Source organism: Parasteatoda tepidariorum, chromosome 3 (genome assembly GCF_043381705.1).
Source record: "Parasteatoda tepidariorum isolate YZ-2023 chromosome 3, CAS_Ptep_4.0, whole genome shotgun sequence".
Lineage (NCBI taxonomy): Eukaryota > Metazoa > Arthropoda > Arachnida > Araneae > Theridiidae > Parasteatoda > Parasteatoda tepidariorum.
The window spans coordinates 28397495-28410664 of record NC_092206.1 but is presented as its reverse complement, the minus strand read 5'-3'; the positions used below and the strand labels follow the sequence as shown (position 1 = coordinate 28410664).

Sequence of the window (13170 nt, the reverse complement as noted above, 5' to 3'; positions counted from 1 at the left end):
TGATCGAAAATATTTTATTTTCTCCATCCCACCTATTTTTTTTCACGTTTTAATGAGTGTTAAATTTTAGGAAGTTGAATTTAAAAACTATTTTAATTGGGATTGGAACTGCAGTTGCAAAGCCTGTAAAATCTACATAAAGAAAACTAGTTTTATAGACATTAAGAATGGCTGAACATTTAAAAACACATGAAATGATTTATTTTTTAATAATTATTTTACATGACCAAGTCTTAGTGGAATATTTTAAGTTTTGAAGCAATAAAAAGATATATTTTGAATGTATTTTTGAATTAGAAAATCTGACGTAAAACTGAAACAAAAGAAATGAGTTTAATATTTTTAAATTAATTTATAATCATAATAAAAATATATTCTGACGCCTCATATATTAAAATTTTTTTTAACTTGCCCTCAATTACTAAAAATTATATATATATATCTTATGGTGGATGCAATGGAAACGGAAACAATTTCAGAACAAAAGAAGCGTGTGAAAAAGCTTGTGGTAGTATGATCTTTTAATAGAGTCTTAAGTTAGATGCATGAAGAAGAGTTTCTTAAATTTCCCTGTCCGAAAATACTATTTCTTTTTTTCAAATTTCGTAAAGATTTGTTCAAAAATTGTACGAATAATTGTTTAATTCCTGAAACTTATAACTGATAATGCTTCAACTTTTGTAGTATCTTACAAAAAAATTNTATATATATATGGTGAGAAATATCATGATCTGCAGTTAGCCAGCAAGATACTTCTGCGCACTGCGCTTGTGAAAGATGCAGAAAATTGTTAACTATCGATTCTAAGATAATAATCAGGAACAGTTTTCTCAAAAAGCTTAATCAAACAAAAATGTGTGACTCATCAATATATTGATCGAATTCTTCCACTTAATTCAAGATGACTCAAGATCTAATGATCTAAATTCAAAGCGAACTATTTCAGTTTTTAGAACATACTTCATTAGTAAGAACACCTCTTTTTTGTAAATGTAGGGATAAAAAAGACCAAAAGGTTATATAGTATGTTCTTTAATATTTAATTATTATTATTTTACTGCTATGTCAGAAAAGCTTAAAGATCAATGTCACCATATCAATAACTCCAAAGTTATCATAGGCCAGGTGCAAGCTTAAATTCCGGACCAAAATGCGGTAAAGTACTAGAACTTTGGGTGCAGTATCTGCAAAATCCATTTTACCGCAAGATCTGTTAACCATAATATTATACCATAAATATACAATATTTCTGATACTTTTGACGGGAATTTGATCCGGAATTTTTCAAAAAATACTCATATATGAGTTGAAAAATTTTGCCTTCTGCTGAATGATAAATAGGCATACAGTACGACCAGAAAGTTTGCGAAGAAAATTTTAAAAAATCTCCAGTAATGAGCTAAAAAAATACTTCCTATAGAAATGAGTAAATAATATTTTATTAAAAAATATGTTAAAGAATATTAAGCTCTTTTACATTGAATCAAACCCCCCAAAAATTATATTAAATAGTTTCTTTAAAATCTAATTTCGCAGAAAGTATTTCCATTTAGTATGAAAGAGAAACAAGGAGAGAGACTTACTTATGAACATTAACAACCCTAAACAATTCATATTAAAGTTTTTGTTGCAGTTTCGCTTGTAAACATCATATTTTATTTAAAAATGAATTATGAAAATACTCTTTGGGAAAAAGTTATCCTCACGCATAAACAATTATTCAAATAAAATAGCGTGATATGTTTGAGTTTGAAATTAGGTTGCATACCTTTCATTTTATGAAACTGGTGATATATTTTCTTTTCTTTAATAAAATAAAAGTGGAGGCATAAAATGCATGTTATTAAGGCTTAAAATAATTTTGTATTTACACTGTAAGAAATTGAAGGTCATGATTATAATTGTATAAATTCATTAAATATTTTTAAAGAAAAATACTGTAAGAAGAAAAAATTATGTTGAAATTTTCTTACAGTATGGTAATGACATTTCTGAAACCCCACCCCCCAGAATTTTAGTCAATAAAATCATATATATGGTATTCTAACCATTAATTAATTTATTTTTTCGTTCCTATTGCAACTGTTTACTGGATGTTCTGGTTTTCAAAATTATAATTCTGATTACCACATATTTAGTGAAAATGTAAAAGAGAAGAGTAAATTTTATCCAAATAAATGACTTTTATGCAATGCTCTAAAAAGTCATAGTAAAATTACAAAATTTTACGACATTAACCAAAATTTAACGCATATTGTAGAACTTTATTTTAATGTTTATTTTACCAAAAATAGTACCGAAGCACTTCAGTAAAAATTATCGAGCTTTTGGTATTTCCATAGAGCAGGAAACACGAGAAATTTTACAATATGTCTGAAGTTTTGACCATACTTATTTTCTCAATGACGTTAACGTTTAACGTTAAACATAAAGTTTAACGTTAATTAATTTTTTGTCACAGAAATTCATAATTATTTTTATAGGCAACCATAATATTTGCTAACTTTAAAACGCTTTAAATGAAAACCAACTTCAGTAGTATTATATATTTTAGTTTTATAAATTTGTATAATTCATTATCTAGTTACAGTCAAACTAACAAATTGTGAAGCTTGTTTGACAAAAAATGTTTCAATTTATGTTAAAAGGACTTCATCAGAATTCTTTTACTAAGAGCATATCTAAAATTTAAAGATTAATTTATCTGCAAAATTTTCCAAGATTATTAGAAAAAAAGTATTCAACAATTCGTAGACATTTCATTCCTTCATAAAGACTTTAAATCCCTACTTTAATTCTATTTGTTTAAAGTTGAATTTGTGTAGATAAACAATAAAAGAAAGCAATGCAAAGTTCCATTAATTGCATAATTACAATAACAGATGTTGTTTTTTAAAACATTGCACAATTTTTATTCTTTGTGTGCAAGGCACTCATGTGGAATATTTTTATTTTCTTTGTACGGGAGATTCCAAGCACACTTGTAAAATGTCACTGCAGAAAATAATACTAAAAAATTAGAATTATCATTAAAATGTTATTCTTATTAAAATTATTGTTTAATAAGCATAACATGTTCTTTTAAGCATCAATTTCTTTAAATTTCTCTGTACTTGTAATTTAACCATAATGTGTTTCCTTAAAAAAATACTTCTTGTTCATTCTTATAGAAATACTATGCGTCTTATTTAAAGGGTGTGTAATATTACTTTTTGTTAATTTTTAGAGAAAAAATCCTCGCATGTTAAAACAAAACAAGTTTTCGAACTACTACAGTGATTAGAACATAATACATAATAATCACTACTTGACTATGTTTTAACAATCTTATTGATTGAAAAGTTGTCGTAAAATATCAGGAATCTAAAATTCTTATTTAGCCCATACATTTCCTACATTACTGTAGCCCCAGTCATATAAAAAATTTCATCATTTTGTTTTGAGTTTTAAGTTTATAGTATAACTTATAAATAAGGGTGAATCTTTATAGAATAATTATTAATTCTATTAATTAACTAAACATTTTACATTAAATGTTTTATTGAACTATACTAATAGTAGAAAAAATAATAAAGGTAAGAAAATACGATAAATATTTTAGGAAATGAAAGAAAGGTGTACATATTCCTAGTGCTTCTTGTGATCGAATTATAAATGCGAAATATAAAAGGGAGTTAATTTTAATGCATAACGTGTAAATAAAGATAAATCTTTACAGAATAACTATTAAAGCTTTCGATAAAAATCTATTATTTAATAAGTGATTTACTGAATTATTAAATTTATCCTGAAAATTGACTAAATGGAAAAAAAAAACAATTATTCTGAAAATATATTATTTTATAAACTGAATATTTGATCGTTCCCCAATTTTGCTTAAGAAGATTATGAATTCCATAATATTTCCATCACCCCATCTTATAATAAAGTGTAATTTGCGGTTGTTTATCAAACGCAGAAAATTGAAAATCAAGAGAACTAAAAGGGCTCTGGATATAAAGCGAGCTAATTTTAATGTATAACTTATAAATAAAAAGAAATCTTTACAGAAAAATTACACTGAGGAACAAATATTTGATTGCAGTTAAACTAATGCTTGATCTAGTCTAATTTGGGTGTGGGGATTGCGAATCTTAAAAATTTTTGCTACTGATTTTTTCAGAAATTTATATTTCTAGTCGAAACGTACAAGTTTAAAAACGTTACCTATAACAGGGGGACGTAAAAATGTTGCGAAGAATTTCTAAAGAAGTTTGGGAACATCATCGGGATTAAAATTGCTTAGTAACTTATGCCCGGTAATGTCATCCGCAGCTAGGGACTTTCCCGATTAGGAACTGTTCCATCATGTGTTTTTGAACAGGTCATAATAGGAAAGCGCTTCTAGCCGCGTACAACGATATTTTAAGGCATGGATTCCAATGAAGTTTTAATCTTGATGATGATCTTTAACTCTTTTCAAAGTTTGTCACTGTATTTATGTTACGGTCTGTTCTATATATCGTTTTTAACCCTGTAAATTTCGACAAAAAGTAGACTAAAAATGTAAATATGGACTGAAAAAACTACAGCTTGGAGAGAGAAATCGGTTGCAGACCTAAAATAACGATGTGAAAATATCCAATATCCGTTAAAGAATCTCTTGGAACAGAAAACAAAAAAAAAATTACATCAAATTGTTCCTCAGTGTTATAAGTATTATCCGACTAGTGAGTGAAAAAACATGATTTTGGGCAAAACTTTTGAAACTAAATTTATTATAAACTTAGTACTGTATTCTTAGCTTTCTGAAAATACCAAATTTTTGCTTGTACTACAGTTATTTACGAAGTTATAGGAGTTTTTGTACAAGGTGATTACGATGGATACACTGACGGTTTTAAGTCTTTAAATGCAAAATCAGATTTTTTTCCTTCCATATTACACCTCCTTAAGCACGATATCTCATGTTGTATTTAAAATAACTATGTACAGTTTTTCATGAGTGTGTATGATTATAACACATATATTTTGAACTACAGACCAAGAGAAGAAAGTAAAATTTCATTTTTAATACATGTCTTTATACAAAGACAAATAAGGAAATGTTTAAAAATTTGTTATCTTTACTACATTAATCCTTAACTCAGTATATCCACTTGCTTTCAAATATAGTTAATAGCCTTCTAAAACAATCCTTTGTGCTATCTTTACTACATTGAGCCATAACTCAGTATATGCACTTGCTTTCAAACATAGTTGATTTCAAACATACTTGCTTTCAAACAAGCCTTCTAAAAAAATCCTCAAAGGACTTATGGTTTTAGACAATAGAAATGTTTTTACTGTGTTTAGCGGATATGCAAAAAATGCCCTATTTTTACCTACTTTTACCTTAAATAATAGTACTAATAGTTTTACTAGTTTTATAAGTTTTTATGCATGATAAAATAAATAAACTAGTTTTTTAAAATTTTATATTAATTTTGAAAAAATTATCCACACTAGTCGAATACCTTACTCCATAATTTCAATATAATTTCAACAAAAAATAATTAAAAAAAAAATAATTCAATATAATTTCAATAAAAAATTAAGATTTTATTGACCAAATAAATTAATCTAGGACAAATATTAAACGGAAACAACATTTCAATTATCATAAAATAAAAATATTTATTAAAATAAGTTTCCTTTTTGTATTAAGCCTATGAAATTCCCGTTTGGCACGTCACAGCATGCGATAATCAAGCGGCTGAAAATAAATAGAACTACAAGTACACGCTCTGAGTTTTAAGTTTCTTTGTCAAGATATACTGTGGCTCCATCTACAGGGCCAGGCCAAATTCATGTCTTTGGCCGGATAGGAGGTCCTTCCATACCGCATCCGGCAATTGGTACGGGAGGATGCGAAAAGATATGTGAGGAAAAAACAACTTTCGTAGTAATTGATTCTTCTTCTAAAGGTAATTTTACTACTTCTTCTTTTGGAGTATTTATTGCTTTACGATTCATCAAACTAATTGAGAGTTCACCTTTTTGTTTTCGCTTTTTTTAGAAATTTGTTTTAAATAAAACGATAAAATTAATTTTTATTACAAAGTTTTAAAAATTGTAACGCATTGTAATATTAATATAATTTTATGTGGAATTTGGCGTGTTTTAAACAAAATTTCGATAAAAAGATTTTTCCTTATTTTTATTGGTACTTTTTTTAATAAAAGATATTCTTTTTGGAAACGATGAAATTAATTTTTGCTGCAAAGTTTTTAAAAATTGTAACTCATTGTAATATTAGTATAATTTTAATTGGAATTTGGAGTGTTTTAAACAAAATTTCGATAAAAAGAATTTTCCTTATTTCTATTGGTACTTTTTTTTAATAAAAGATATTCTTTTTGGAAATATGTTTGAATATCAAAGCTTATGAATAGGTACAGAAATAAATGAAATATTTTTTAAGATATTAGGAATATTTTTTGTAAAAATATGCCTGAAAAATTATTACAAATACAACTTTATTTACATAAAATAAAATTTTTCGTTTAGATTTTAATAAATATAAATATTAAAAACGTGTGAACCATATTTTTCTATTTAAAATACCTTTTTTATTATTTGAAATACTTTTTATAAATTATGTAACTTTAATACAAAAATTATTAGAGGGTTGTTCCTGTTCTAAAAAATTACATATAAAATATAAATGACAGTTATAAATACGATTGAAACAATAAGACGCGTTTCTAATTAAATCTCTCGTTTAACTTATATCACCATTAATAATTCCTCCGACAATTATTTTATAGGAAATGGCCATGATTTGAAATGAATTAGTTTCTTATTTCGGAAGAATGCATTTTATTTCTTACGATAAGTTCCATTACGATAAGTTTTCACTAGCATTTAGTAATAGATGAAACTAAATTATTTCTAATAAATAATTTTAATATTGTTTTATATTGTGATAGATAAAATATCTGAAAAAAATGGCATAAATTCTTTATAGAACTTGATACATTCTATATTCTTTATACATTCTTTATTTAAGTTTTATCCATAATTATAAGTTGAAGGTTTTAATTTTTATGATTTCATGCACAGTCAGAGAGTACAAAAAGAGTGCTGACGGTGCATGTTTAAATCAAAATGAGACAGTTTATATTCGAATTTATATTATGAATAGCTGGTCCAACCTCATCAATGTATACAAGTTGATAATTAAGTTTTGTTTATATTTATAGTTAAATGATAAAGTGATTTAATAGTTAATTTCTAAATAACGAATAGATAATATGACAGTTTATATTTGAAACTGTCTGATTTTAGGGGAATCCAAATAATGCTGCGAATGAGGGTAAAAATCATTACAGAGAAATGTTTTGTTTCCTAATATATATTTTTTCTTTTATTCAAGAAATCGATAAATTGTAGTCATATTCACTAATTGTGTATGCAAATGTTTTGGAATTGAACATTTTAAAACCAAAACACACGAAATCAGAAAAATATTGAAACTAATAATTTTTTAATGGCTAGTTACATTCATATGATTTCATTTCATTTGTATTTATATATGAAAGAAAATTTATACGCAAAGATTCAAATTGAGACTTGTTTGAATTATGCGAAAATGTTCTTTTCCTGAAAAATTGTCATATGAAACACTGAGAAGAGTATTTTCAAAAAGACTATACAACGACAGTTATTACTATTTAATACAAACCTTTAGATTTTAAGTAATTGTATATTGTTTTCGCTTTAAATTTAAAATAGTATAAGTGGCTTAATACTTGTATTAAGCCGCTTATACAAGTAATACAAATAATGCGAAGTTATATCTTTATTACTAATATTAGCTGCTTTTTTCGCGAAATGTAAGAAACATTCACTTGTGACAAACAAATGTCAATAAAATACATTTAAAATAAAATGTTTTTCTGTTTTTATTTTTGTGAAAATAAACCTTTAAAAGTTCTTTGATGTAAAAAAAAAAAGGAAAGGAAATCAAATAGTCAAAGTTATAAATTAACAAATACTTTTTATTTTCACATTGAAGTAATTTTTAGCTTATGCTATTTTAAAATGTAAAAATTATTGGTTGCTATTACTCAATTAATTCATTTAAAACGATAATTTAAAGCTTATTCAGAATCATTAGAATATTTTCAATCAGAACGTTAAATATAAGTAATTACTTTTGATCTTTCTTAATCCTCCAAGAAACGTTCAAAGTTACCGTTGAGAAATATTTTTTTGAAGCGTTGTAATATTGCTTTCACTTATAAACTATAAGCATATTTAAAAATGTTAATGTCTCATTAGTGCTTAAGCTTATGTTAGTTTGGGAAAGATGATCTCTAGTCTAATAATATCATTAAATAATGAGCCCAGTACTTTATTATTTTCCGTTTCTGTTGTAACCATTTGTTTCGTTTTATTAATGTAATGTTATGTATCGGAGTTTTTTTTAAAAATTTTTTATATGAAATAAATGTTTTGGTTGGTTCTAATTAGTTTCTAATACGCAGGTGGAGGATTTTAAAGATTGTTTACAATAAAGTTTCAAATCACAATTTTTATGAAGCGTACGTTGTTTTCTGATATTTGCAATAATGAATAATTCTTGTTTTAAAGTAAGCAAAAAAAGAGAAAGAGAAAGGAAATTAATAAATTAAAAGCCTTTTATTTCATGCGAATCCCCGAATTTAATCAGTGATTGAATCTAAGATGGAATAATGGTGATGAAAAATGCATTCTAGTCTTATTGACCAAGAATTGGAAAACGGTAGAAGGAGTAAGACATGTTTGGAAAAAGATCCTAGAGAAGGTTAGGGCCCACGCTGGGTATTTGAGCCATTAAAGAAGGGATGACATTTTTAAATAAGCAAAATATATTTATGAACTCTTAATTTGCAGTACGACAGAATTACAAATGATATATTTGTATTTTTATTGTAGTTGTACAAATGATACGAAGAAGGTTTGAATAATCAACTATTTTAAAAATAAGTAAAGACTTTGCTTAAATCTTAAGAAAAAAAATAAAAATACAAATCACCAAAAGGATGATTCTGTTCAGGTGACAGAGAAATGATAAAGACTAATATTTTAATTAATTAACATTAAAAGTTAAAAAAATAACGGTAATATATTTCTCTTAAAAAATTATATTTCAAAATTAAATAAAAAAGCACACAATAAACACATTACATTACTGTATAAAGATAAACAAATATACTAATGCGTATAATTTTAGAAAGGAATCGGGGAAAAAGGAACTTAAAAATTTAAATGAAGCATTTATTTATTGTATATATCCAAATAGTTTATTTCAACATTAAAATTTTTTTCTATAATGTATATTAACGCAATTTAATAGTAATTTTTACGCGACATCTGATTTCACGACGCTTCTCGAATCTCAAGATCACCTCGAGACACTGCAAACAAAATTACAATACTTACTATAATAATTTTTTGTGTGTCTTTTAATAGCAAATCTGAAAGAAAATAAGCAAAAAACTAAATTCAAATGGTAAAAAAACGCTTCATATTATAATGGAATATTATACACTGTTAGAAATTTCTCGGAAGAAAATCGTTATATAACAATTTATTTAACTGTTATTTTACCATATTCAAACAAAGCAATCAAGGAATCATAAATAAGATGGTATTCAAACTGTTAACTGTGAGAAAAATAGTTTATTAACTGCTTTCACCTAATACGGTTAAACAACCGGAATTTTATCGCACCAGCTTGACTCACGTAATGAAACCACTTAGTTCCCTGTAAATGGGTACATATTATGGCCGAGAGGGCTAAGATGTCAATCTCGTGATAGCTTGCACTTCGCAATTTGTGACCCTGGGCTGTTAGAATACGATACGCAAAAAGAAAGCAGCACCATAAAGCTACTAAACTATTTCCTGTGTCCAATAAAAATTCTGTTTTTACAGTTTTGAAACCATATTGTAAATTGCAAATGATTAAAAAAAAACCATAAATACGAAACTATACAGTTTTTAACCATACTAGTAGTAAACGGTTTCAAAATCGCTAAGTTAATGCTGTTTACCGTAAACTTTATGGTTAATTGGATGGACTGACAGCTGCCGGCTATTGTACCATAATTTTAGAATGAAAATTCTAACTGTGTATTTTAAAAAAAAAATCACGAAACAACTTTTAATACCATACAGAAGTTATGATACACGTGAGTTTCTTAAATATAAATGAAACAGTTAGTTAGGAAATATTAATATTAAATTAAAAAAAAGTAACTCATAAAATATAAAATGTCTCAATTATCAATTACCCGAATTAAAAATTTAATTAAAATTAAAATTGATTGTTTGATTTTTGATTGAAATTGAAATTTTGAGTTATATTTCGAGGAAATCCACAAAAAACTCCTACGATTAGCCTGATGGTAAGGAAATTTTAAAACCGTGACCCTTTTTTCTCTGAGGATACTTTAAATCAGCTCTGTGATTGATGCGAGCTGGGTGCAGAATTCATATCAACCAGCCATCGCTGGGGTTCGAATCCGGGTCAGCTTATTGGGTGACGAGCGTTCTAAGCTGCTAGTCACTATGGATTACTATGATTGGTGTGGGCAGGCAGCAGAATTTGCTTAACTAGTTAACGCCGAGATTCGAACCTGAGTCATATCAGTGAGAAGCGAGCACTCTGTCCCTTGAACTACGCAGCTTTAGCTTTTGATTATGAATAAAACTCCTGGAACTGTCCTCATTTTAAGTCTTACTTATACTTATATGAGTATATGTATATATAGTCTTACTTATATAATTTTAAGTCTTACTTACTTATTTAAGTGTAAAAACTATGGAGGAATCCTTAAAAAAATATCTGTCAATATTAATTACTAAAATTATATCTAAAGTCAGATAATAACAAAAAAGATAGAATATTGATTCCACAATTAAGTCGAATCACTATTCTATTTATATGGTGTTTGAAATAATTTCTGGAAAATATGAGAAAGTGTAGAAAATAATGGTGAAATGATTTGAAAAAGAAAAAAAGTTTTTTTTTATATCAAATTTGATTTACAAAAGCAATTAGTGATTAGTATGCTTTTAACTACTTACTTATTCGGCAGAAAATTTTATTTTATATAATTTAATAAAAATACAGTAGCTTCGTCAATATATTTTTATGTAGATGAAGCATTAGGTCATTTTCAATATAATTAATTAGTTATAATTGAAATTCTATGCTCAAATAGTCAATAACAATTTCTCATGATAAATGAGACGAAGTATTCAGATTCATTTTCTTTTTAAAACAGACAATGAAATTGCAAGGATAAAGATACCTTAGTTCATAGTTTTAGCAAGAGATGGCGTATTTATCTAAAGAGGAATTAGCATGATGAAACGCAATAAAAATTTTATCTGTAAATTTAAAAGGAGACAAAACGATACAGAACGCTATTTTTCGTTCAAAATGGTTATCTTGAGTTATTTTAGTATATACATAAAAAAGATAAAAATAAATTTTATAATTTAAATAAATTTTAAGCCCTTGAATCAATAATGAAATGAAACTAAAACACGACATTCTAGACCTTTTTTAAATATTTTCTAAGGGTAAAATATGGATCAGCTAATGCTTTTGTGCTTATACATGTTTTTTTTAAAATTAAGATTTTATTACTAGCATAAAACTCTAATTTTGATATATTTCTCATAAAGAAGTTTTAATCAGAAATTGAGTGAAAAAAAACTTAAATTTTATATTCTGGCTATAGATTAAAAAGCACCACCCTCTTATTAATATGCAATTATTAATTTATCAAATTGTGCGATTTTAAAATTTTTAAAGTAATTTAGTTACTGTAATTTCAAGCATTTTATTCAAACACAAATCTAGAATCCCTTTTTACTTTCCAAGAGACAAAATTATTTTAAATAATAGATGCATATCAATACGCAAAAAAATCAGAATACATATTCTATATTGAATTTTGGATAGGTTTGATTTTAAACCTTAAAATAAATGAGTAAATGTATAACGAAATGGACTAACAATGTAGAAGCTGAAGAAATATCAATTACCTTTTTTCCCCATAATTTATAAGCAATTATTTCTAGATAGAAAAGAATAACTTTTAAAATTTTTCAATTGCAAACTTAAACATAATTGTAATAAAAGATCCAAAAATTGAGGAAATTATTTCTACCAGCAATAAACGTATTGAGCATAAATAAGATGCTTCTTGACAGTACGTCACGTGAATAATTGAAATTTAGAATTAGATTAGAAGTCCAATAAATTGGATGGACTGGGAAGTGCTATAAATTTTCATTTTTTCCCATAAATTTTCTCATCTCAAATAAAAAAATTCTCCTTAGGACATATAATATTTTTTCTGGGTAAAATATTTTAAAGAAATTATTTAGATATTATTACAAATGTGGATACTTAAAATTATAATTAAAATAATTTAAAAAAGTGTTTCATACTTTGAAAAATTGTTTTAATTTTTTAGACTCTTATTTTTTACTAATTACAAAGGATTTTTCAATGCTTATGTATGAATAGTTAGCATTTAAAAAATCTGCTTTCACAATATTCGTGTCTGCAGTATAGTTATTTAAATTTATTTTTAAATCCTATCCAAGTTTTAAAGAGAAACACTATTCCAGACAGTTACAAAAATGACGTTAACAATAAACGACAAAAATATACGATAAATTTAAATAAGTGCTCGACTGCATGTAATACATTTTCAAATAATTCCATATCGTTCGTAAACACGAGTTTTTCGAAATTTCCCAGCAATATTTCCCAAAGGAAAATGCTCGTACATCTTATATTTGTTTTTAAATGTTTTGTTCGACAGTAGTCCTTTGAGATTTTCGCGAACTCATTGTTAGTTTATTTTATTGCTTAAAAATTTCAATTCAAGAGGAATTCATTTCTTGCCTCGTAGTAGTTGAAGTAATGTTTGCAAGATATCTTTTAAATATTTCAGTGTAAATTTCATTTCATAATTTTAAATTTTAGAGAATGAAATAGGAGTTTTTTTGGCATGATTAATTACATGATCCATTTATTTTTCTAACTATATGTATATATATAATGCCGATAAGCAGCATTTTTACATTTAAAGAATTTGCCATTATTCACTTGCATTAAGTAAATTAATCCGTGGTCAA

General features: G+C 26.1%; 1 protein-coding gene across 1 annotated transcript in view; it reads left to right on the top strand.

The window, feature by feature from the left end:
* Nucleotides 1-5856: 5856 nt before the first annotated feature.
* Nucleotides 5857-13170, top strand: part of LOC107450855 (uncharacterized) — a 77504-nt gene continuing 70190 nt past the window's right edge. Inside the window, exon 1 of the mRNA XM_016066769.3 lies at nt 5857-5945. The gene's annotated coding sequence lies outside the window, so the exon portion shown is untranslated. The remainder of the gene's footprint in view (nt 5946-13170) is intronic.